The sequence below is a fragment of the Falco cherrug genome, chromosome 13 (assembly GCF_023634085.1).
Source record: "Falco cherrug isolate bFalChe1 chromosome 13, bFalChe1.pri, whole genome shotgun sequence".
Lineage (NCBI taxonomy): Eukaryota > Metazoa > Chordata > Aves > Falconiformes > Falconidae > Falco > Falco cherrug.
The window spans coordinates 14,772,607-14,779,465 of NC_073709.1; positions in this window are offsets into that span (position 1 = coordinate 14,772,607).

The following is a 6,859-nucleotide window of genomic DNA, read 5'->3' on the forward strand; positions in this document are numbered from 1 at the left end:
ACTCCTATGAAGGTGAGTTTCTCTGTCTGGGATCTACTCTTATATTTCAGCAACACACCTGCTTATCCAGGAAATGTTATTAGTGATGACCCATGGACAAACGGGCCGGATTCTCCCCAAAATCTTGTCTCAGTGGGACTTGCAGGATGCAGGACTCTCAGTGAGTCCTGAGTGTGTCTGAAGCCATGTGTCTTGTATTTAAAACTTTGCACTTCAGTTATTCAGGTCCCACCAGCCTTCAGATGGTCACTCTTTATCTTTCAGTACTGTGACTGGTGCACAGCTAGCACAGGAGGCATTTCTAGCAACATTTCTTCTCTATTCCTGTGCCTGGAATAACACTGACATTTTGGGACCACTTACTAGTCCCTGTTCTTAATGTCCTGACAAGGATTCAAAAGTACCTTGTCAAAACTGACAAGGGGTAGTTGCTGCCCCCTCAGAGAATGGCCAAAGCTGACACGTCTCCACAGACACTTGCCCAGGAGGGTTTATGGCACGAGGTTCAGCCCTTTCCTGTCATCACTGCAACTCTAAACTCTGGTGGCCGGACCAGCCCAGATGTGTGCCTTCTGGCCATTCCCAGCTTTTGGTGGTATATACCTCACTGAACGGGTAGGAATAAACAGTCTTAACACTTGCCAAACCCCCCACATTTTCTTATGTGACTGCTGAGTAAGGAAATGCTGACAGAACTGCAGTGGCCTGGCAGAGAACAGAAGACATCCCTGCCCATTCCCTATTTCACTAATATACAGGACATTTTCTCCTAACCTGCCGCTCCACAGCAAACAGAAGTGCGACATGCACTGTGGCAGGAGACTGCTCGCTTCTGCATCCACACCTGAATGAAGCCAAACTCCTAATGTGCATCTGCAAAGTGTTCTTGTACCCGGGATTAACTCCTGGAGAACAGTTACACACTTTAAACCTTCAGCTGTTATAAAGCCTTTTTCACACACTCTCTTGCTGCATTGTTCCACAAACTTGTCATGTGCTCAGGGATAAATCCCTTGATGTAGAGATTCCACCACCCCCCACCCACCCCCAATTATTTTAACATATTTTGTAATCAGTCAGCATTTTTGCTTTGTAAATGTAGATTTTAGATCACAATGTGATGAGAACGACCATGCATTCATGAAATGCATTGATTTCTATTATGGGTTAAATGGGTACAAACATACAGTGCAGATTTGCCCTTAGGAGAGGATTCCCCACATCCCCCCCCCCCCCCCCCCCCCCCCCCCCCCCCCCCCCGGGACCCAATGACTCAGACAGGGAGAAAGGAGGTGAGGAGCCTCCCTGCTCTGGGGTCTTGGCATCTGTCCAGGCTCTGCCCATCCTCTCCCAAGGGATCCACTCCCCAGAGGTGAGTGGTGGAAGGAGCAGGGCAGTGGTGGGGTCCTGTGGAGACAGCTAGAGGGTGAAATGGTTAGGTCTGAAGTGACAGGCAAGCCTCCTGCTGGTGCTCTGCACAGGGGGCCAGCCACAGCAAGCTGCTTTGTATGAAATCCTGGCCCCGCTCGCAGACTGCCATGTGTCCAAGAAAATCCTCTTTTTTTCTCATCCTCTCTCTCTCCACAAAGAAATTCTTCCACAGAATTTCTTAGAATCTGAGGACGTTGGCCGTTTAGCTGAGATTTCTGGCTGCAGCACAATTATAATTGGTCTCTCATGGACAGGCTCAGCATGGAGGCCAAAAAACTGCAAGGGTTATTAATGACTAAGTTCCCTTCTACTTCCTAATGGCCAGACAGGCAGGAAAGTTAGAGGGGAAGACTTGGGGCCTAGCCACTCCTCTCCTCTCATATGCGCTGTCCTGGTGCTCCAGCACCTTCGCACAGACTTGGAGCCATCCACAGCCTGGACACCAGACAGCATGGAGAGCTGCTGGAGGCAGGTCAGGGGTCCAGAAGCCTTTCTGGTGTTCAGAGAACATTTTGGGAGCCTTCTCCCCACAGCTGAAGAGCACATCAGGGTGAAGTTAGCTGCAGCCTTTCCAGAGGTAACTGCTTTGCCACAGCAAGATTGGAAGGATAAAGAGACCCAGCTGGAGTGGCAGACTGAGACATGCAGAAAATCACAGGTCCTTCCCCCTCCTCCCCTCAAATAAAAAGAGCATCTCAGGAGAGGTTTGAATTGAGTGAGAAACATATTATTATGATTATTACATCCCCATTTGACAACAATCACATGGCACAGTGCCAGCTGGCACCAGGAAACCAGTGCTGCTTCTCCTTCATTGCCTGATGAACATCGTGACAAGAAATCAGCCCTTGTTAGGTGGAGAACCGAAGAACGGCAGAGGAGAGGCCAAAAACACCTCCTTGAACAATCACTATCGAGTAAACAGAGCTGCACTTGGGAAACACATATATTAAACATATCTTCCCTGAGGTTTTGGGGGAGGCAAGCTCTGTGCAGGGGTCCAGAAGGTCACCATGTTCACACTTGGGCATATTTCTGTGGTGTCAAACAGGCTAGTGGCAGCTAAGAGGAGAGTCCATGATGCCTTCATTTTGCAGGGGAAGATAAAAGTCCACGAAGCTGAGAATTTAGGGACACATGCCAACATAGCAGCCTGGGTAAATTTGAACTGGCACTCCATGCTGATCACGGCTGTGCTCGGCCTTTGATAAGGGGTTGTCTCACAAGAGCTCCTAGCAATCTAGTGTCATTCCAGAAAGCCACTCTCTTATCAAAGGTCATGTCAGAAATCTGGAGATGAGGAAGGGAAACAGGCCCAATATGTAGATGTCATAGGACATTGTTTATTCATGTTAATGCTCCTGAAATCATACCTCCCACTGGCAGAACAACTGTATGGAAGCATTGGGAAAAATTGCTGTTTGTTCATCAGCAAAATCATGCATGTCAGCATGCTGCTGTGGTTGAGCAATTTTGCACTGAGGTTTGTACAGGGGAGCTAGCACTAGAGGTTTGGGAGAAGTGGATTTTAGGAGAACAAGCGCCATATCCATCTCTCTGAACATGAACCACTTGTACCTACAAGACAATGTAAAGGAACCGTCGCCACAGCACAGTTATTAGCTTTGTCCAAATGAGCATCTTTTCCCTGTCAGTCTGTTAGGCCAAGATGTTCACTTCTGGTAAATAAACACTGATTTTCTCCAAGCAACACTTGCATCAACCTACCTGAGTGAGTCAGGACAAGAACTGGGCTGTGCAATCGCTGCCTGGTTTGATAAATGAGACAACTGTTGCATTCTTGTCCAACCCTGTCTCACAAGGGCTCTTTAGGCATGAAAGTTTGGCTTCTCCTCCCTAGAAATAATTGCCCAACTATTGTCTCTCCCATGACATGGGTGGCCCTGCAGTGAAGGTCCTACATTCGGTCCTGTTTCTGCTGCAGTTTTTCTGTGACCTTTGCCAAATCCCCGAAATTCTGTTACATCTGAGACCACTTCAGCTTCACTGAAACAGCCTGGGGCTCAGCTGAAGCTCCATGAGTCTCCTTGGACAAAGTCCACCAGCTGCTGTCTCCTGAGCAGGCTCATCCCCACAGTCCTCCCTGAGATGACAGCAAACCAAGCAGTGTGCTGGAAGTGCCATGGCCCTTGTGATATACATGCAGTCGAAACCACAGAGACCAAGGATAAGTCCACACCTTTTTTTCTAGTCTGCAGTTTTCAGTGGGCTAGGACAGGCTCTTGTACAGCACTGTTTCTCCTCCTGTCCTTCCTTCCACATGCTACTGATCCAGAAGAGTACAAAGGCTCTATGAAATGCAAAGTAAATGGAAGCAAAAGAGATCTCTGATGAATATTGAAAGGGATCTGTCAGCAAAACCCTTTTAGAGGCCAGTTCTGCCTCCATCTCCCTCCCTGGGCCAAGCATCCTCTTTTAAGAGAGCTGCATGACAGCTATATATATCAGGCCTAAGATCACAGCATAGCTGTTCCACAAAACATGAAAGTGAGAGGAAAAGGAGAGGGTAACAGCTAATATTCTCCATCAACCTGTCCTCCTATGCTTTAGCAAAACTGCCACTGTGATCATGGAAGGGAATGAGGGAGGCAGTGCGATCTGCCATCATCCACCCTGTGCCCTATGTTAAGATTTAGATTGAGCTGTCAGTGGCCACAGGCAGCTGGTGAGACAGCTGGAGCTCTCTCCCTTGATCTATTTTAGCTTTACTTGCTCCTCTCTTCCCTAGTTGCATTTTCCTTATGTCATTTTGAATTATTACAAATGAAATGGCCTTGGTGATGGGTTTGCATTGATCTTGGGATCTGATTGCGTTGATGTTACTCTTAATTTCTTCCTCAGAGAAAAGATGGTTTTGCACATGGATGGGGAATCATTTGTTTAGGCAAGACATTCAGCCAAGGTCCAGCTGAGCTAAACATGATTTTTATCAGGATGTATGTGATGGCTAGGGACTGAATGAAAGATGACTTGGGAGTTATGCAAGGTTGTCCAAAACTGGCACACGCTGAAGCCCTGTCTTCAAGAAGCATGATATCCTGCACTGTGTCCCACTGAGGTGGGCTATGCAGGGAAAGAGAGGGGCTGGACAAAAGGCCAGCCTGCAAACACGCAATTGTGGCACTCTCCACTTGGAGCAGGAATGGCTGGTATGAACAGCTGGTTATCGTAGCCCGTGTCCCAGCTTCCCTGTCTGCAGTCAAGTGTGCTACATTCACTGGCAGTTTGGCCCCTGTGACTATGGGAGAGAAGCCCAGGCTTTCTGAATGATCAGTGCTTTCTGGGTACATCAGAGGTTTGGAGGATGGGGCCAGAAGATGGAAGTGTAGGACCTTGCTTATTCAACCCCCAGTTTATCACCTCTGTTGAGCCCACACCAAAGCAGCCCCTTCCTGTCCTGCCTATGCCTGTACTTCTTTCCTGCTCTGCTAAGTTTCTGGTTCCTCCACAAAAAACACTTTGTCCCTGGGACCCCTAGACACTAATCCTCTTAGCAAAGGCACACCACGCCACCCCACAACCCCAAAGTGCTCTCCACCTCAGGGAAAAACTCATGTACTGAGAGTGCCTGTTTGATCCCTTTGTCTCAGAAGGCCTTTACCCAAAGATCTCCTCTTGCGCTACTGGTACCCTATAAATACTCATCAATTACAGAACTTAGTGGTTTGTCACATGTTTTGCCTACTAAACCACAACTAGAAAATATTTACCCTGAGTGATGGTTTTTTTTTTTTTTCCCTGACCGTACTTTGTAGTATCAGGCTTCAATATACATCCAGCTCAAACTTGAGCTGAAGAATGTGTCGCTGCTAATGTATAACCAGGGAGTGTGAAGCTGCGTGTGAGAACAGCACACACTACCAGTGTGAGAACAAGCAGCAAGCACATACAGCAGCCTCATTGTGCTGCTGCAGAGCATTGTTTAACGTGCTTTTTGCAGGACTGTATCTGGAGACCTCAAGTTGAAGCTAGGTCCATATGCAGCTGCCTGCTCATTCCAGGGCCAAGCACATCATGAAGGAACTTAAGACTCTCCCCTTCTAGGTGTTTGGGTTTAATCTGCACCATTCAAAGTTGCCTAAGATCTGATTAATACCAAACCTGCCTCTTACCCCATACCATGCTGTATGGAGTCTGTCTGGGAGGGCATTTAACAGAGAGCCCCCTACATCTATGGACCTGGCATCAGAACTTGCTTCTCCCTTGGTGGGCTGAAGCTGGATTTGCTAAGCCTGCTGTTGGCCCCATCCCACTCCTCTCACATGCAAAACTTTTGCTGTGTGATGAGCTGAGAGACACTGGGGCAAGGGGTAAGCAGCTTCCAGGATGACTGTATTGGTGTATTATCACGCACACAAAAGGCGCTTCCTACATTAAATAATTGCAAAGGTACAACGTGTAGTCATTTAGTGGGAAGCACTTCTGCAGTCCCACAAAGAGCATGCATGGGAACCCACTGCACCCCCTGGCACCAGTTAAAATCACCAAGGCTTAACAAACTGGCACCCGCTCTCAGCGGGCAAACGTGGTTCAAATAAAATTCCCCTGGATCAGCTGAGGCACTCCAGTTTGGGGACGGGCTCGGTGGTGCAAGGCCCATGTGGGCGAGCAGCTTTCACAGCAGCACTGCTGCAAACCATGCAGAGGATCACCCAGGCAGGAGAGACTGAGTGGGCCAGGCCAGAGCTGTCCCCCACAGCCACAGCAACCGCCTCAGATGCACTACGTGCTTCCACCCACCACGGGAACATTTCCTAATACCCTCAGACAAACCCAACACGCTGCTGAAGGAGAACAGAGTTTGCCTGAAGCTAGAGTGCCCAAATCCAAAATACGTGCCACAGCCAGCGTGTGTGAGGCCAGGCAGAGGCAGGGAGACTTTGCACGGTGTATCCAGAACAACCAGATGGGACAGTTTTTGTGCAGAGCAACCGAAGCCTGATGGCAGACCAAGGCAGCCACGGGTGAGACAAGCCCTCACATAAGAGGAATGCAGTGTGAGGAACTATCTCAGGGTGCTGGGTGAGGGTCTTAGAGGAAATGAGAATGAATTTTGTGGTTCAGATGGTCCTAGGAGGTGTCTTGGGAAGCAGGCAGACTGGGAACACTCTCTGCATCCCACCTGATACTAGAAAAGAGATGTCTTGCTATATACACATGACCACCATTGAGCTGGAGTAGTCCTGCTGTCTGCTCTATTCGCTCTGGCTACATACTGTCCAGGGCCAGCTCTGCAGAGACTAGGGCCTATGATGTGGCCCAACATTTGACAAATTACCCAGAACAGGAGGAGCTCAGCCAGCTTCTCACCTCCCCATACTGCAGTTTTTGGAGCTCTGAAGCAGGTCAAGCTGAGGCGGGATGTACCCTGCGGTGCCCAAGGGCCTAGACAGCAGCCGTGCTGGTG